This window comes from Triturus cristatus, chromosome 7 (assembly GCF_964204655.1).
Source record: "Triturus cristatus chromosome 7, aTriCri1.1, whole genome shotgun sequence".
In the NCBI taxonomy this organism is placed as follows: Eukaryota; Metazoa; Chordata; class Amphibia; order Caudata; family Salamandridae; genus Triturus; species Triturus cristatus.
Window position 1 is genome coordinate 1,096,187,406 of NC_140590.1, and position 20,560 is coordinate 1,096,207,965.

Below are 20,560 nucleotides of genomic sequence, written 5' to 3' on the forward strand. Positions count from 1 at the left end.
GCCTGGCTGAAGACGGCTGAAATGCCAGAAACCGGTCCTAGGAAGCTTGTTTCCGGTCCAGGGAAGGCATGGCTTGGCAGTTCGGGCTGGACTGTTCCCATGAGGCACAGGGTCAGACTGATTTGCATATGGCCATGTCTGAACTGGGGTGGCAGAGTGGGCTAAAGAACGGTGATGGATCAAACCCAGATCTGTTGACTGGGTGTGAGTGTTTGATTGGTTCTGATGCTCCGTCCATCACCACCCTCTTTTGTACCGCTTTGTTCGCCATAAGTTGGCAGGGTATGCTCAGACGTGAGTCCCTTGCTCACTTTGCCACTGGATTCAAGCAAGCCTGGCTGAAGACGGCTGAAATGCCAGAAACCGGTCCTAGGAAGCTTGTTTCCGGTCCAGGGAAGGCATGGCTTGGCAGTTCGGGCTGGACTGTTCCCATGAGGCACAGGGTCAGACTGATTTGCATATGGCCATGTCTGAACTGGGGTGGCAGAGTGGGCTAAAGAACGGTGATGGATCAAACCCAGATCTGTTGACTGGGTGTGAGTGTTTGATTGGTTCTGATGCTCCGTCCATCACCACCCCCTTTTGTACCGCTTTGTTCGCCATAAGTTGGCAGGGTATGCTCAGACGTGAGTCCCTTGCTCACTTTGCCACTGGATTCAAGCAAGCCTGGCTTAAGACGGCTGAAATGCCAGAAACCGGTCCTAGGAAGCTTGTTTCCGGTCCAGGGAAGGCATGGCTTGGCATTCGGGCTGGACTGTTCCCATGAGGCACAGGGTCAGACTGATTTGCATATGGCCATGTCTGAACTGGGGTGGCAGAGTGGGCTAAAGAACGGTGATGGATCAAACCCAGATCTGTTGACTGGGTGTGAGTGTTTGATTGGTTCTGATGCTCCGTCCATCACCACCCCCTTTTGTACCGCTTTGTTCGCCATAAGTTGGCAGGGTATGCTCAGACGTGAGTCCCTTGCTCACTTTGCCACTGGATTCAAGCAAGCCTGGCTGAAGACGGCTGAAATGCCAGAAACCGGTCCTAGGAAGCTTGTTTCCGGTCCAGTGAAGGCATGGCTTGGCAGTTCGGGCTGGACTGTTCCCATGAGGCACAGGGTCAGACTGATTTGCATATGGCCATGTCTGAACTGGGGTGGCAGAGTGGGCTAAAGAACGGTGATGGATCAAACCCAGATCTGTTGACTGGGTGTGAGTGTTTGATTGGTTCTGATGCTCCGTCCATCACCACCCCCTTTTGTACCGCTTTGTTCGCCATAAGTTGGCAGGGTATGCTCAGACGTGAGTCGCTTGCTCACTTTGCCACTGGATTCAAGCAAGCCTGGCTGAAGACGTCTGAAATGCCAGAAACCGGTCCTAGGAAGCTTGTTTCCGGTCCAGGGAAGGCATGGCTTGGCAGTTCGGGCTGGACTGTTCCCATGAGGCACAGGGTCAGACTGATTTGCATATGGCCATGTCTGAACTGGGGTGGCAGAGTGGGCTAAAGAATGGTGATGGATCAAACCCAGATCTGTTGACTGGGTGTGAGTGTTTGGTTGGTTCTGATGCTCCGTCCATCACCACCCCCTTTTGTACCGCTTTGTTCGCCATAAGTTGGCAGGGTATGCTCAGACGTGAGTCCCTTGCTCACTTTGCCACTGGATTCAAGCAAGCCTGGCTGAAGATGGCTGAAATGCCAGAAACCGGTCCTAGGAAGCTTGTTTCCGGTCCAGGGAAGGCATGGCTTGGCAGTTCGGGCTGGACTGTTCCCATGAGGCACAGGGTCAGACTGATTTGCATATGGCCATGTCTGAACTGGGGTGGCAGAGTGGGCTAAAGAACGGTGATGGATCAAACCCAGATCTGTTGACTGGGTGTGAGTGTTTGATTGGTTCTGATGCTCCGTCCATCACCACCCCCTTTTGTACCGCTTTGTTCGCCATAAGTTGGCAGGGTATGCTCAGACGTGAGTCCCTTGCTCACTTTGCCACTGGATTCAAGCAAGCCTGTCTGAAGACGGCTGAAATGCCAGAATCCGGTCCTAGGAAGCTTGTTTCCGGTCCAGGGAAGGCATGGCTTGGCAGTTTGGGCTGGACTGTTCCCATGAGGCACAGGGTCAGACTGATTTGCATATGGCCATGTCTGAACTGGGGTGGCAGAGTGGGCTAAAGAATGGTGATGGATCAAACCCAGATCTGTGGACTGGGTGTGAGTGTTTGATTCGTTCTGATGCTCCGTCCATCACCACCCCCTTTTGTTCCGCTTTGTTCGCCATAAGTTGGCAGGGTATGCTCAGACGTGAGTCCCTTGCTCACTTTGCCACTGGATTCAAGCAAGCCTGGCTGAAGACGGCTGAAATGCCAGAAACCGGTCCTAGGAAGCTTGTTTCCGGTCCAGGGAAGGCATGGCTTGGCAGTTCGGGCTGGACTGTTCCCATGAGGCACAGGGTCAGACTGATTTGCATATGGCCATGTCTGAACTGGGGTGGCAGAGTGGGCTAAAGAGCGGTGATGGATCAAACCCAGATCTGTTGACTGGGTGTGAGTGTTTGATTGGTTCTGATGCTCCGTCCATCACCACCCCCTTTTGTACCGCTTTGTTCGCCATAAGTTGGCAGGGTATGCTCAGACGTGAGTCCCTTGCTCACTTTGCCACTGGATTCAAGCAAGCCTGGCTTAAGACGGCTGAAATGCCAGAAACTGGTCCTAGGAAGCTTGTTTCCGGTCCAGGGAAGGCATGGCTTGGCATTCGGGCTGGACTGTTCCCATGAGGCACAGGGTCAGACTGATTTGCATATGGCCATGTCTGAACTGGGGTGGCAGAGTGGGCTAAAGAACGGTGATGGATCAAACCCAGATCTGTTGACTGGGTTCTGATGCTCCGTCCATCACCACCCCCTTTTGTACCGCTATGGTCAGAAAATTTGCAATGTTAAAAATTTCCCAAATATTTGACAACAATTGCAGGTACAAAAGGGCCGGTTTAACCTGTCCGAAGCCTTTGTCCTTAATTAATGGTAGTATGAACTTTTTCCTTATTGGGGTAAAATATGTGCAAAAGAACAAAAAGTGCGTAGTGTACATGATGGAGAATCCATCACAAGGACAAATCTCTAGATCTTTCGCATTTGTCCACCCTGGGCGGCCTGTAATAAGAAGGTGCATTTTGTTTAATCTGAATCTGGTCGGTAAAAATCTATGGATGGAATTATTGACCACTCTCAGGTACAGTTCCATCTCCCCAGAATTTATTAACAGCTGATAAGCTCTTACAGTAGGTTTAGACAATTCTTTGTCTTCCCTTTCTAGTCCCATGATGAGCCTATATGTATGTTTTACCCATTTCACATCCCCCTTAACTATTTTGGATGGCTGGTTATACAATTCAGGACGACCTAAATAATCCGCTATCTTTTTGATGTAATTCAGCCACGGGATGGAATTACATCGGTCAAGTGCTAAGCAGTCCCTTGATTTAATTCTAGGTCTGCATTCAACCACACTGTAATCCATTTTAATAGTGGTGCAAGTGCAATTCGATCCACCAGGTATTCCACCCCACATTCTTGGTGGCCAATAAACCCCGGGGTGGAATGGGGTAGAGACAAAATGCTTTTTAGGAACTTATCCTCCACACACTGCAACGATTTTGCATCTTTAAAGCCCCATAAGTCTGCACCATACATGGCCAAAGGAGACACATTTAGCGTCATACACCTTTAAAACTGCCTGCAGTGGTTTTACACCTATTTTCCGTGCAAATCCTAATACTGACAGAGTGGCCCTAGAGAAGACATTACGCTTGGCTGCCATTTGAGGCAGCCATGTGGAGCTATCATCGAAAATGACCCCTAAGTATGGGAATCTAGAGACTTTAGACAGGACATTTCCATTACAGTACAAGTTCTTTGTTTGTTTGCCATTTGGTCCCACTGTCATTACATGGGATTTGAGGTAGTTAACACTTAAATCTAAAATATTCATAAAATCATAAAATGAGTTTAAAAGCCGCTGTAAACCTACCATGGTACGTGCCAAAAGTGCAGCATCATCGGCATAAAGTAGTGCCGGTATAGTGAACTTACCCGCCCTTGGTATGTCCTTACATACTTTCCCTAGGACCACACCAAGGTCATTGACATAAAGGGTAAACAGAAGTGGGGCTAAAATACAGCCCTGCCTGACCCCACTCAGAATCCCTATCTTACCCGTACAGTTACCCTTGCGATCATACCTAACTGTAACAGTAAGGTCCCTGTGAAGATCTGCCAGGAAGTACACTATGTTTTCATCAATGCCTAATTTTAAAAGTATATCCCACAACTTTGATCTATTTACTCGATCAAAAGCTGATGAGAGGTCCATAAATGCTAAGTATAGTGAACCCCTTTTGCCAATTGTGTACTTCCCAATTAAGAGTTGGAGATTGAGGCATTGGTCTATAGTACCACGGCCCTTCCTAAAACCAAATTTAAGAACCAAAAGGGTATTTGTTTCATCCAATTTTTCACAGAGTTTACTCAGGACCACCCGTCCTAGGACCTTTACTGCAGAATCAATGAGCGAGATCGGGCGGTAGTTACTGGGATCCCCTCTGTTACCTTTTTTGAATATCGGCACAATGACTGATTCTGACCATGTGGTTGGGATACCAGATTTACAGACTCTATTATAAACATTTGCTAAAACTACGGACCATAGCTTGATATCTGATTTGAAGAGGTCAGCAGGGACGCCATCTGGGACCGGGGCCTTATTCCTATGGCGTCTGCCACCTCTTCCACCGTAACCGAAAAAATGTATGGATGCAGAGTGACAGCGGGTGAGCCCTCTTCACCCGAGTTTGTTACTTCATAAACTGATTTAAAATGCAAAAGCCATGACTGTTCCTGTATGTTGCAATCTAACACATGATTGCCAACTTCATTAAAAAAGGGTTTATTAACAACGGACCAGAATTTAGCACTATTCTTCAGGACATCAGTGGAGGTCAAGTCTTCCCAGGCTGTTTCCCTAATCTCGCGCTTTCTAATCTCTATAGCCCTTTTATAAGATTTCCTTAGGGAAGCCACAAGTGTCCTGTCTACTGGGTTCTCCTTCAGGGCCATTCATAGTTTTTTGTTGGCGTGTGTACATTTATGGTCAAACCAACCGACCCTCTCTGATTCTTTTACTTGACCTGGACATTTGAGGTCAACCCCTATTTGAGTGCAGACTATTTGGTATGCATCTAAGACCTCTTGATCCCCTGCTTCCAAATCCCTGCATATGTCCAGCTCCCTACCTACATTAGCCCTGAGATTGCTTAAAAATTCCTCAGGGACAACCTTGCCCCATCTTAATCTTCTCCCCTGATCCGTTGGGACGATATCTTTCTTACCAGCCCTATTCTGACCTTTCTCAGGAACACAAATGAGATCTACAATTCTAAGAGTAACTGGGTTGTGCTCACTAAAATGGGACCATTCCGCACTGTAACTCTTGATGTGATTCACTAAAGTAAGGCTGATAAAGATGTAATCTATGTTTGAGCCCCTTCCTCTACCTTTAAAGGTAGGTATATTCTCATCTTCCCTTTGTGGGAGCATCAAACCATGGTCTGCCAAAATTTTTTCAAGAAGTACCCCCTGTGCTGAATGCTCAAAAAGAACTTCCCTTAGCTCTATGGGTCCCAACTGGTCCAAAGAAGAACAATTTTCTGGGCAGCCATGAATGTTAAAATCGCCCAGGAGAATAATTGAACAATGATGCTGATTAACCTCCCTATATTTTTCCAAAAAACAATCAAGAGAGGCCAATTGGTCAGTCAGGCCTGATCTATCAAAAGAATTATATAAATTCACAATTAAAATATTACATGCCCCGTCACAAGCAATTTGTACTGCTAAACAGCAAGGGAGACCGGTTTCTATCTGTGTAAGTGTCCCTGGAATAGTAGCCACAATTAACGTCACTAGCCCCCCCTTTGCCCTCCCCATAACCGAGGGTATTGCCGGCAAAAAATAGGTGGAATAGCCGTCTATACTTAAAATATTTTCTAAGTCCCAGGTTTCTTGTAACCCAATGATATCCACTGTCACCATGAACTCTCTCCAGATGGGATCGTCCAATTTATTCCGTAGACCCGCAATATTCCAGGTTACTATTTTTATAACGGTAGTAGTCCGGGAATGTACTAACCCATCTGAGACTACCATCGTCCCCACTAGGGTATTTACATCATCATTTTGAATCATAACATTTGGGGGCAGGGTCTCACCGTCCTCCCGGGAACCGGGTATAACTCTGTTCTCTAAGCCATGCCATAGTCAGTATATGCAGCCTAGGTTGGACAGAGCATCAAACTGATTAAAAACCGGGACATTGAAAAAATTGTCTGGTCCCAAGGTATGACGAGAGTTATGTTGGGGATAACCTTTGTACAATAGGGGGATGGGCAGTGTCTTTGTAAAGTGCCTCCTTTGAGCACCATTTCTCCCAGGAAATTGCATGGAAAAGTTCTCCATACCAGCCATTTGGGGGGGCCATAGGTAGAAATAGCTCAGGTCAAAGGTCATAATTCCACCCCCATTATTGTGATTCGGGAAACCGCTAATGAACTGGACCACACGTGGGTTTCTAAAGTTCACTATAATGCAGTCACCCTCAATGTCCTTTGCCTTTTGGCCTACCTAACCGACCCGTCTCACATTTATAATTTCCCCATATAAATCTCGACTTAATGGCCGGTTTTTCCCTAACCAAAACATCACCTTGTTTTTAAATTCTTGATAAGACTCTGCCCTATTCTTCACCCACTCAGGAACCCCCGCCAGAACAATCACAAATGGATAAGACTCCTCAGGGAGATCAATTCCCTTATGATTGCTCAGAGCATTTGTTCCCATAAGCACCGCTTTAACTTGGATGTTGTCAATTGTCTGTGTGCCTTTCGGGGTTATCTGACCATGATGTACAGCTATATTGCCTATCTGTGTGTCACTAACTACCTGAAAAGGCATACCCTTAGTTTCCCCCCCCCCAGAATTAAGATGTACTCTACTCTCTTTAACCAGTTTTTCCTTAAAGCAGGACTTCTGGCTGGTTTTTGGAGGATTAACTAAAGTAGACGCACTATTTTGTGGCTGATGTACTTCCCCCAAATTATTAGGCATATTTAAATTAGCGGAAGTAACAATTTGAAGGGCATCTAACTGCGAGCCTATCCTTCTAAGTCGTTCGACTATTGGGGAGATTAATGATTTTAACAAGCATTCGAACGTATCCAATAAATTAACAATGTCACCAGCTCCACTGGAAGCAACATCAATTTTATCAGGAAAAAAATTAACTTGGAGGGGCACAGGAGTCACCTCCTGTAAAGAGGTATTTTTACTACCTCTCTGAATGCCCCCCTTGTGGCTGGATGGTATAACTTTGGATCTCTTGCGGCTCCCCCCCTTCAATGCTCTATCACAGCGTTTACGCTTTAAAGCTAGTGCTGGCGTACTTTCTAGGGGCTCATGTAACACTCGTTGTTCTGGTACTGGCTCAATACTTTTCCTAATCCCTTTATCTGCACTTGGGTAAGCCATAAAAGAAGCCAAGCTAGCATCCACCCCACTTATATCCGAAATAGCGGACTGCTCCATGATTATGTGATTTAAAGGAGCACTCTGGGTCAGCGTAGAAGGTGGAGACACTACGAATGCAATGTTCCCAAGAGAAGATCTTTTTTGAAGAGCGGGGTCAAGAGATAGACTACGGACCATTTGGTCGATCTCCTTTTCCAGGGCCGAAGCAGCCATTGTAATAAAAGCGTCTATGGGACCTATAATCCCCCCTGACCCTCCCTTAATACTCAGTTTCTGGCCTTTCAGTGATTTTGATGCCATGCTTCCTCCCACACGGGCTACACGTAAAACTTATCAGATGACTAACAGACGCTCTGCAATTGGGAATAATAAATCAGTACTTTACATGGGACTCCTATTCCCCTCACCAGCACAATATCCGAGTCCGTCAACCAAAGGGTATGGCCCAGTCCAGTCTCCTTCAGTCTCTGACTGTCTCAGACTGTCCGCCCTTTGTCCGGGCTTCGTCCCGCGCGCGTCCCGCTGTACGCGGGTCCAGTGATGATTTTATGCACCTGGTCCTGGTGTGCTGGGCGTGGCCGAGGTCCCCACAGCCTTGTGGGCACTGTAGTCCTCTCCAGAGGTGTCGCCCTGGTGCAGGAATGAGCGAGTGTTTCCCGCGAAGCGGGAAACACGAGAAGTTGGTGCAGGTCTATTAAAGGGCTTGTTCCAGTCTTTCCAGTCTGCCCTGATCCGCTACACAGCCAAACACGATTGCCAGGACTCTCCTGCTTTTCCACCGGTCCAGTGGTGATTTTATGCACCTGGTCCTGGTGTGCTGGGCGTGGCCGAGGTCCCCACAGCCTTGTGGGCACTGTAGTCCTCTCCAGAGGTGTCGCCCCGGTGCAGGAATGAGCGAGTGTTTCCCGCGAAGCGGGAAACACGAGAAGTTGGTGCAGGTCTATTAAAGGGCTTTTTCCAGTCTTTCCAGTCTGCCCTGATCCGCTACACAGCCAAACACGATTGCCAGGACTCTCCCGCTTTACCACCGGTCCAGTGGTGATTTTATGCACCTGGTCCTGGTGTGCTGGGCGTGGCCGAGGTCCCCACAGCCTTGTGGGCACTGTCGTACTCTCCAGAGGTGTCGCCCCGGTGCAGGAATGAGCGAGTGTTTCCCGCGAAGGGAAACACGAGAAGTTGGTGCAAGTCTATTAAAGGGCTTTTTCCAGTCTTTCCAGTCTGCCCTGATCCGCTACACAGCCAAACACGATTGCAAATGTCAACTAGAAGGGGAAATTATGTAGGAAAGGTAAAATATGAACACACAATACAAAATGTAAAAAGAGAAAACATAGTACGACAAAAGACACCAGTAGAAAATACTCAGCTGTACGTGGTGAGAGAACTGATTAAGGCCAAGCCTTGCACTGACAAGGGTAAGATGAAAGGTTCACCAGAGGACACAGTGGAATCAATAACTCAAATGGTTATCAGTTAAAAGCCAATTTGTGTTTAAAAAGAATTACAATATTCATGGTTTAAGCACACAGGATCAACTGCATGCACTTTGTGCTTCCTTTTGTGATTTAAATCTTTTTTTATTGAAAATTGACAATAATTTCCCCCCAGGCCCCAATCTCCAATCCCTCGTTACACAGTGAGAAAAGTATCATTTAATAATAAACATTAATTTTTTGATTTAAATACATCATTACGGTATCATTATCTAAACAATAAATACACCCACAAGGGTGCCATTTCAGATTGTCTAAAAACAACAAGAACAAAGTGTAATGCCATCCATTAAACCACCCTAGTTACACCCTTCTCAATGACATTCACAACCCTCTCCTAGCAAACCCTAAATATATATCCCTGTCCCAGTTTCCATTAAAAGTGATGATCGATACTTGCTCCCCTCTTTTCCCAGATCTTTTCCCCTTAAGGGCATATAATTATGTTTCCAAACTGAAAATTTCAAGAAGTAATACAACCCATTGCTAAAAAGAAGGTGGGTAGAGATCCAGCCAAGGAGATGCAATGCAGAAACACAGTACTGCCATTGTCACAAATGTAAACCACTGAACGGCACAATGGACTACCTCCCCATTAACTTCCAGAAGGAGTAACTGACGGGTCTGATCTATCTTGATTTTCCAATTGTCCTCACAAAACTTGCTTATTCCCTCTTTTATTCCCTCTACTTGCAAGCAACTCCTAAACCTATGTATTATTTCAACACCTACCCCATGGCATCTAGGACACCTTATACCTGATTCACCACCCCATCTATCAATCTTTCCATGGGTATAACTTAAGTCATAGATTGTTTTATAGTGCTCGGCTGCTAGATTAGCAGACAACAATGTGGAATGACCTAGCTGCAGAGATTCCTCAAAAGTGCCTTCTGTGGCCCCAAGCTTCTCCGACCATTTCAGAGATTGTTTCTCCTCATTATCTTTCACTAAACAATTCAAAGTTCCATAAACCTGCCCAATCGTGAATTTAGTCTAACTTCTTAATGTATCATTTAATTCATATCTGGAGAACCCGTGAGCTTCCACAGTCTTTTTAATTATGAAATCATGAACTTGTAAGAAATAACAGAAGTGTTTTAAATTTGTAGATAACCCCTGACGAAGGGCCGTAAAAGGCCCGAAATGCATTGGGTGACTAAGATTATCTATGGAGGAATACTTATGCAACATTCCATGCTTTAAGATAAGGCCATGAGGCATATCTACAGCATTAAGGATAATATGTAATCATAAGAGTCTACCATGTGACCGGATGAACAATGTTGAACTGATGAATGGTTGTATATAAAATTCGAATAAAACTTCCGACTAAGTGGATTGATTGCAGCATTCATGATATGCATCAAGCAATGCTGAGTGGCTGGATTGGGGCGGAACGACGCCACATTATCTCAATTATACTTTTAAGAATTTTGACAAGTTCCTCTCTTCAACATTAATGTTTGTCTTCAAATCCTTAAAGGTGATAAACCCTCATTCTTTATACACATCCCAAGCTTGCTCATACTCTTTCTTTCTTTCCAGCCCTGCATATAAAGATCTCAAAATATCTCCAGGAGACTAGAAATATCATGCAGCGGTGTATAAAAGTTAAATCTTCCTAACCCAAGTTTCTTCAATAGGCCTGCCAAAAATGTATATAGCCCCAGGAGAGTCTTAAATATAGTTTTTTTTTAAATAGCTAGGTTCTACCTGCTGTAAGAAACATAATTTTGTGTCTTTACCTAGAAGCAGTTCAAACACTGAGGGAGTTCCATTCAAGCCGTCCAGTACCTCTTCCCCTACTCCTATAAACAGGGCCAGATATTGAAGCGCCGATGCCCAGTAGTACATTTTAGAGTTTGGAACAGCCCATCTGCCTTTCTCTTTTGGGAGTATCAAAAATGTAAATGCCTTCCAAGTTTTGGAATAAGCCCAAATAAACTTGGTAACCATATTGTTCATACTTTTGAACCAATAATTCCCAAACTACAATGGTATAGCCCCAAATAGATATAGTGCTTTAGGGAAAAACATAATCTTTACAACTTTGGATCAAACAGCTATCATTAAATGCAGATTATCTATCTTTGTGAAGTCCTTCGCCGCATCCTCAAGTACTACATACAAGTTATTCTTCAATATATGATCAAAATGCATAGAAACACTAACCCCCAGGTATACCACTTTTTCAACCACTCTTGCCTTTCTAAACTAAACCTTACTGTAAATTACCTCTGTTTACCAAGTAGCCCATAAACCTCTCAAATACTTATGCTTCTTTTTTAATTTCCATTAAGGCTGTTGCTGCATCAGGGGTCACAATGGCTAAATGTCAGCATATACAAATACCTTTGAGTTCCACCCATGATACGACACCGGTGGTACACCTATAATATTCTCCAGATTGCATATTAGAGGATCAATATATAGAGCAAATAAAAGTGAAGAATATGGGCAATCTTTTCTAGTGTCACGTTGGATCATTATAACTTTGGAACATTCTCCCGTCACTCCGACCTTTGCTGAAGTTTTACTGCATAGTGCTTTTGTTGCTGTAATATACCTTTGTCCAATTCTTACACTTTATAGCCCACATGTATTGTCAGGAGACCCTATCAAAGGCTTTTTCAGCATCTAAATCAATCAATGCCATAGGGTCTTCCAAGGCGTCCATTAAGGTGATCACCCTGCTTATATGATAAACTGTGCTCCTTCCTAGCACCTTCGAATATCTCTTGGCATCACAATTCATTAACGTAATGGGACGATAAGACTCAAGTTCATGAGGGGGCCTATTTTCCTTTGGAAAACCTATAATATTCATGGCCACGAAGCAGGAGGCACCCGACCCTTGTAAACATCAACACATAGATCTGTTAAAAAAAACCCTAACTGAGTGGAAAATACTTTATAAATTAGATGGCAATCTTGTCTACACCTACTGCTTTTCCTGATGGTAGACTCTGAATTGCAATCATATTTTCGTCCCATGAGATTGTGGCATCTAGAGAGGCTTTGTCTGAATCATTAAAATGTGGGCGAGGAAATGTGTATAGATATGTTGTCATTCCCCCTCACAAACTATGTCCTTACTATAACTGTAACATTTCTGGTAATATTTGCTACAAATCTCCCTTATACTGTTAACATCTCTAGCAACATACCCCTTTGGTGAGTACATTCTTTTATTAAACCAAATGAATTTTCTGTTGTACCCTAATGGCCAAGAGATGCCCCGCCTTTTCACTGTATTCATAGCAGTATTTTTTCCAAACCAAATACTTCTCTGTCACCTTCTTGACAGAAACCTCAGTGATTGTCAATTTAGCTAGTGCCACATCACAGTGAGCTTCCTCTACCCAAACTCCCTCTGACACTGCATAAATTACCCTGGATTCTGCCTTGACTAATCTTCCATACTGTGCCTTCATAAACAGTTTTCTGTTCATTGTCGATTCCAACTAAATCGAATTGTCTGTCTCCAAATCCCAACTTTAAATGCATCCCAGACAGACTGAGGTGAGGCACTACCCACATTTTCTTCCATTAACAATGTTATCCATCTCTCCATGACCTTAAAATAATCTTTATTGTACAACAGGGCTCGTTCAAATGTCCAATTCTAACCTGCTGACTCGTCTCTTGTGTGATAAATTCTAAAACCAAGGGATTGTGGTCAGATATCATTTGAGGAAATGTACCTACCATATAACTTTGCATCATATCATGAGATAGCCAGAAATAATCTAAATGGGCAAGCTTCCTATGTGGGGCTGAATAGTAGGTGAACCAAGCATCCGTTAACCCATGAGTTCTACCCATCTGATAAAGAGCCTTAAAGACATAGAGTTTATGTGCCCTATATGAGTCAGCTCCTGCTCCCAGCCAGTCAACCTGAAAATGTATGTTGAAATCACTATAGACTTTAATAGGCACCAGGCATAGTGCCAAATCCCTATCGAATCATTAAAAAAACAATGGGTCATCCAAAATTTACCCATAGACTGAACATAATGTGAAAGCCCTAAGTGGGTAACAGCAATGGGTAATTACCCACCTCCCTAGACTCTCAGACCGGGTTCGCCTATAGTTTAGCCACTTTTTAGCCAAAATGGCCACCCCTCAATTCCTCATTCCCTGGGTCATATAGCCAACTACATCATAACCTGTTGATCCCAGTAGACTCTTCCTCCCCCTTCCAAATGTGTTTCCCGCAAAACACAATATCTGCTTTCAAAAACTGCAGATCAATAGCTACCCTCTGCCTCTTTGGCATATCATTCAACCCATTATTGTTTACTGTGGCTATCCAAATCTTACCCATACTCATTTGTTGAGAAAATGACCATTATATCGTTCAGCATATTAGTTAACTTAAGGCCTCCTTGGTGTAAGCGTTAGCTTTTAAACCTGCCACACCAGTGTTGAGCCCCTCCTTATGTGCAACAATCCACCCTCCCCATCTCCTTTCTCCTTCCCACTGAACTGCTCCCCCCTGAGCCTAACCTCCCCCCACCTCCACTGTGAAACATTCAGAACAGACAAGGCCTGTTTGATGGTTCATGAGCATGCCCCCCTAGGTGTCCCCCTCCCAACTTGGCACCCAAACTAACATAGGATATGCGAAAACCACCATCTCAATCTCAAGCATTGTGGACTAGCCAGAGCCCTGCTTCACCCAGTTCTGTAGTCTTCTCCAGCCAACATGAAGATCCCACCATCCAACTTTAGTTGCCCCACAATCACAATCCTTTGAGAGCCGAAATACCTCAGATTCTAAGAGAGAGTGAAACCAAACACTATTCTAGCAGTCTAGACTCGTAATCTCCTATCCCCAAGTTCTTTTGAGTCTTTTTCCAAACCCCACTTATTCCAGTGAACTGGGGAACAGTTCGGGAAAATACTCTTTGGCCTTTATCTCAGAAGTTAAAGTCCTGCTCTTTCCTTTAACAACAGTCTTCAGCCGAGCCGGGTTCATCAATTATGCTTCACAGCCATGACTGTGCAATAGTTTGACTAATTGTCTCAATCGTCTTCTTCTCTCTACAGTAATTTGGCAGAAGTCAGGGTATACAGAACAAGAATGACCATTAAAAGACCTTCTAGCATCAGATTTTTAAAGATTGCCTGACACGCTAAAACATTTCCAAAGTATATCATAATGGCTCTTGGTCTTTCAGTCTGGCCCTCCCTAGATTTCTTAATCAAAAATGGAAAGAAATGCCCCCGCTGAACTTCCAGGTCCCAGTTCTATATTGCTAATTCAAGGAAGGTACCTTTATGTCCTTCCCTTCATCCCCTTCCGCTACTCCTAAGAGCCTCAGATTGTTCCTACGGTGTCTGTTCTCAAAATCCTCGATTTTTCACAAGATATCTACCAGTTAAAACTCATGGGCTGCTCCGTGCCTCTTCACTGCATGGACTTGCTCCTTAAGAGCAACAACTCTCTCTATGACTACGGTCATTCTTTCTGGAAATGAAAGAACAAGTTTTATTCAATTTTCGCATAACCCATTGCAATTTTTTAGTGGCTAGTTGCACTTTACTACTCTCTCTCCATGAGTTTGCTTTTAGTTCCTTTATTGACTGATATATCAAGCTTAGTGTAGGTTTCCCTTTTTCTACTTTCCCCTCACCTGCAGAGATTGAACCGTTCTCATCCGGCAAATCATCATTCTTTTTCCTGGCCTGACCATCCAGCTTGGCATAGAGTTGCCTAGTTTCTGAATAATCCAGTTTCAGAGCATGAACTCCATCGGCGTTGTCCTCCTGCCCTGGCTCTGCTATCAATCACACGTCTTTACACTTTTTAAGAGTCTGCTTTTTTCGGACTATCTTAAAAACGTCATAGGAGTTTTCTCCCCCAGGAGTCTACATCTTCTTCAGTTGTAGAACAAGAGGTATCCACATCTTTCTTTTGGGGCTCCCCTTGATTAACATGAATATTCACAGTGGATGGGACCGCCTGTTCTATAAAGTAATTGCCTATCAAGTGTCTCTGATTCTCTTCCATTCTCCAGAAGCTCCTCAATGGTGTTCAAATATAGCAAGGGAGAGGGTCCTTTGTGTTTATTGACACATGTTCTCCACCACGGACGTTCCCTTCATTCTTTGCAACTACCTGCTGCCATCCATGTTTCCCTCTATAACCCTCCACTGATCCTGAGCTCCGGGGTCCGACATCCATTTCAGAAGCAGAGAAGAAATCCACTAGCATGGGCTCTGGTGGTTTCACTGCGGCACCCAGCCCACTCCGACCCGCTCCTCCATATACTTCATTTTCAGAATCAGCCTTCACTCTCGGGGCTATCCACTCCTTATGTTGCCCGCCATCATACTTTCTACTCTTCACCATAAACCATCCTGCTGACCTGCTGCAAGGATGAGCTTGAGGTTTATGCTCGCCCCATGGCTCCCTTACTCCTATGATGGCATGCTTTGGTTTCTTTGAATCCGCCACCAAAAACACTATAAACCACCTCTGCCATCTGCAGCATGATCCGAGACAAGACTATGACTGTTGCCACAAAATTGTCAGTCTTTGGGGCGCTGTGTGTGCAATCAAACCGGTCAAGTCTTTTGGCAGGCCACAAACACCATTCCTTGTTACTTTATTGCTGCTGCAACATACAACATTGCATGCACCTCATCACTGCCAGCCGAGGCGGGGCTGCCAACCTGATGGCCTACCCAGTTGCCATCTTGCTTTCGAACCCTAAACTAACCTGATTAGACAATTTGCGCATGAAATCCAATTTGCCCAGAACACCCAGAGGTCTTAGGTGTGCAATGATAAAAGCACTCACTCCACTTAAATTACATTTACTGTGAATATAAATGAATTCATAAGTAGAAGAATGCATCATTTTTAAACATTCTTTAAAGTGCAATAAAGAATGCATAGAGGATTAGGTAAGCATTTGGGATTATGGAGTCACAGGCCTTTAAGTATTTTTCCATCTGTCTTTAATCTGTAACCCGCAAGTCAATTATCATTTACTGTTTGTAATATAGAAAAGTGTAAGTAGTGTATTAAAAGTGCTGCCCTTGATGCTGGAAATTGAGAGAGATGAGAAGCCTGCCTGTGTGTAAGGAGGGTCTGTCTTCCTGTTGCAACAATAGATAGATGTCTTTGCATAGCCAATGAGAGTGTGTCTTTTTTCAATTTTGACAGTTTCAAGCCACCATTTCACAGACTTCAAGTATCAAAATGCCCCTGTCATCTTAGTTGAAGACCCAGAATACATTGGAGCCACATCAGCACTAAATGCTCTAGAGATTGGATGTTTATTTTGATTAAAACAATGGAGAAACTTAGCAAAAAGAAGCTTGAACTCATTAAGGAAGTAGAGGAAGCCCTGTTAAACAAAACAGCAATTGAAGACGTCTAAGAAATCCTGAACAAAATAGAAAAATAATCTGCTACATTTAAGAAGAACACAGAATACTTCAAATGAGCTAAACTGCAGACGGACATCACAAACTTCACTCTGTAAAAGCCTACCACTACTTGGATATGTACTTTTAGAAATAGGCAGACAATACACGAGCCTTACTCCAATTCCAAGGCCAAAGAAGAAGGAAGTTTATTTCATTTTCAGATACCTCATCTTACTCCAACAGTTCGAACGCATCAGAACCATCAACCAGTGCTGTCCCAAACTAACAGGGAGTTTTTGAGTCTGAGGCTCAGGAATGGCCAGTGGATGAAACTGACGTAGGAAATGGTTCAACCAGAACCAGAACTCAGGAGATTACCATGAGATGGCAATCATACAGATGATGGTACCAGAACTAATCCCCATATACAATCTATCAAAAAGGCAACAAGATCCAGTGAAAACTCAACTTCTCAGCATAGGTCTGTCTTTTTTCCAACCACCAGACGTCATGCAAATAACAATGAAAGCACTACAATGTTTCCGCAAAATGGGTCTGAAAGTGTTCTTCTCAGACCCCATGACTTTACAGGAAAGACATTTCCCTAGATGAAAGGGACCTTCTAGTTTCTACCCATCAACATTGAATATGCCTATAGAAATACACTCATTTGAAAAAACAGAACTAACAGACATAGATGCCATTGAGAAAACAATTACACATACCAGAAACAATCTGTTGAGAAAAGAACAAAATGCCCTCCTGCGATTGAAGTCAAGCCAGGAAGTAATCATCAAACCGGCAAATAAAGGTGGAGCCATAGTTATCATGGGCAGAGCAAAATACAACAGTAAATAATAAGAAAACTGCAAAATGAGGAACACCCTAGAAAGATACAAGAAGACCTCACTCCAATTATTACAAGAAAGATGATGAAGCTTACATGTCTAGGGAGGACCGAAGGGTAGCTATCAAAGAAAGATGGAAACTACTTAAGAAACAAATATCCATGCTCACCAGTAATTTATATCCTTCCAAAATTACACAAGGACCCCTGAATCCACCAGGACAACTGATAATTTCAGGGGTGAAATCTATACTAGAGCCCCCTGAAAAATAAATGTATGTAATTATAAAACTACTAATCACAGACATAAAAAGCTATCTAAAATACACCATGGATGTCATCAATACCTTGGAAGGAATGGTATTTGATGAAACCTATGACACCTTTGTAATCATGGACTACCTTAGCCTGTACACAAAAAAAACCTAAGTATGTACCTAGGAAGCTATGGAACATTTCCTTAACAAAATGCTGCAGCCATATGAGGTTCCCATTGAATGCATTCTGGAATTTGCAAAAATCAATCGGTTCAATGACCAGTTTTACCTACAAACGAATGGCACCAGAAAATGGCCCTCTATAAAGATAAACGAACAGTCAATAATAGCCCTTTTAAAGAGCACATCTTGATACGGAAATGAAACACCAATGATATGCTGATGATACAGAAGGGCCTTGTCAGTAAATTGTTTCTCCCGCCGCACAACCCTGACCCTTCCATTCCCTGACCCTGCTTTTCAAAGCTATTTTTCTCTTTATCACTTTTCTTATTTTTCCTCTTTGTGTGCCTTTTTCCCTTCCATCCAATTGCCGCTGCTAATCCCCTGTGGCATAGCCCCCCTCCAGCGCTGTTTTCACGCCTCCCAGCTGTCTATCCCTCCCCAACACTTCTTAATGGCGGCTGCTGTGCAGTGAAGGAGCAATCTCACTGGTCTTGTCATTAAATTGCTTCCCTCGTTGCACAGCTCCGACTGGTAGCTGATGCGCTCTGACCCTTCCAGGTCCTCTGTTCGAGCCCCGTTATCCCTGGTGGTCCAGTGGGGAGCATCTCTGCTCTTCTGCTGCTCTCCGCCCTGTGCTCTGCGTTCTGCATTTTTGCTCCAATGCTCTCTTTTACTTTAATTTTTCATTTCTTTGCTTTTCTAATCTCTTTTCTTTTTCCACTTCTCTTATTTCTCCTCTTTATGTACCTTTTCCCTTCCGCACCCTTGACACTCCTCGTTCCCCCGACCCAGCCCCCCTCCAGTGCTATTTTCCTACCTCCCTCTTCCTGCCTCCCTGCTGTCCAGCCCAACCCAACACCACTTAATGATGGCTGCGTGCACGGGGCGCACTGCTGGCACAATGAAGGCATTCCAAAGGTTCGCCTACATGCACTTGGCCAGCACCATGGAACCTGGTCCTTGAACCATGCACCGCTACAACACCACCACCCTACACGACCTCAACACCATTCGTTACACTGACTTCCATCTCATGTTGCCGATGAACTTCAAGGCCCATTGACCTGCTGCTACTGCAATTGCACGTTCACCTGCCTCTGCACACCAGACCCACCAGCTGCACAATGCTCAAGAAATAGAACCAACCACCTCAAATGCATCCTACTCAACACACCATGGAGATCTGAAACATGTTTGACTCCAACTCCCCCAATGTCACCTTGACTGAAACCTGGACAAACCCCACCTCAGCCCCCGACATTGCAACCGCCATCCTTGACAGCTACAAAATCAACCACAAAGAGTACCTCAACCAACCAAGAGAAGGCATCACCATCATACACAAAAATATGCTCCACCTCACAACCATTTCAGACAACCACATACCTGACATGGAGCAACTCCACTTCCTGAACTCACCCTCCATGGCACCCTCATCTACAGACCTCCCAGAACCTGCCCCCTCTTCAGTGAAGCCATAGCCGACTTCGTCGCTCAACATCCTTTCAACACAATGGACGACATCCTCCAAAGGCAACCTCAATTTCCAACTGGACAACCTCGATGACAACAATACTACATCCCTAATGGAGAACCTTGCCGCCATTGGACTCAAACAACTGCTCACAACGCCAACCCACTCAGTAGGACACACGCTCAACCCCATCTTCTCTGCAAGCCACATCTTCGTGAGTTACACCTCCAAACCACACTGGACCGATCACCACTGCATCCACTTTCACCAAACCCACTGTATGCCACCACTATCCTCTTAGAAGCTGGATCAAGGTCACCAAAGACTAGTTCACCACCACCCTGAAAACAGCAGTCACCATGCACCACCACCTCATCAGAACAACAACAAAAGCAGCCTTTCAAAAACTCATCAACGCCAATGCACACAACAGCAAAGAACTCTTCACATTGGTCAAATAATTCTCCAAACCCAGCACAGAGACAGTAGACATTTCCCCCTTCCAAGCCCTTTGAAACAACCTTGCTATCTTTTTCCACTGCAAGAACAAGGAGATCTACAACAGCTTTGCAACCCAAGGGTCACCCACCTCAATCACTGCCACCGCACCCAATAGTTCCAGGCCCCAGCAGACCTTGACCAACTGGACGGACCTTACCTCGGACGACACCCTCACAATTATAAAGAGCATCCATTCTGGAGCCCCCTCGGACCCTTACCATCCCCACATCTTCAACAGAGCCGGCACCTCCATTCCACCCGAACTCCACTGCACCATCAACTACTCCATTGAGTCACATTCCCATATGACTGGAAATATGCATAAATCAATTGTCTGCTGAAGAACCCTCTGCTGACCTGGGGGACCTCAAGAACTTCAGACCCAATTCTCTGCTCCCTTTCCCAGCCAAAGTCATTGAAAAATCCATTGATGCCCAACTCTCCAAATTCATCGAAACAAACTACATCCTGGACCTCTCCCAATCGGGCTTCAGAAGCAACCACTTCACCGAGACTGCTCTCCAAGCTGCTGCAGACGACATCTGCACCCTCCTCGACTGAGGCGAAACCGCTGCCCTCATCCTACCATGTCTCTCAGCTGCTTTCGATACCGCCTTCCTGTGCACCCTCTATGCCAGACACCACAATGCTTGCATATGCAACAAAGTCCTAGAATGAATCTACTCCTTCCTCACTGGCCGAACACAGAAAGTCAGGCTTTGACCCTTCAACTCAGAAACCATAGAAATCAGCTGCAGAGTGCCTCAAGGATCCTCCCTGAGACTCACCCTCTTCAACATCTACATGGCCCCACTGGCAGCCATCATCAGAGGTCACGGACTAAGCATCGTCTCCT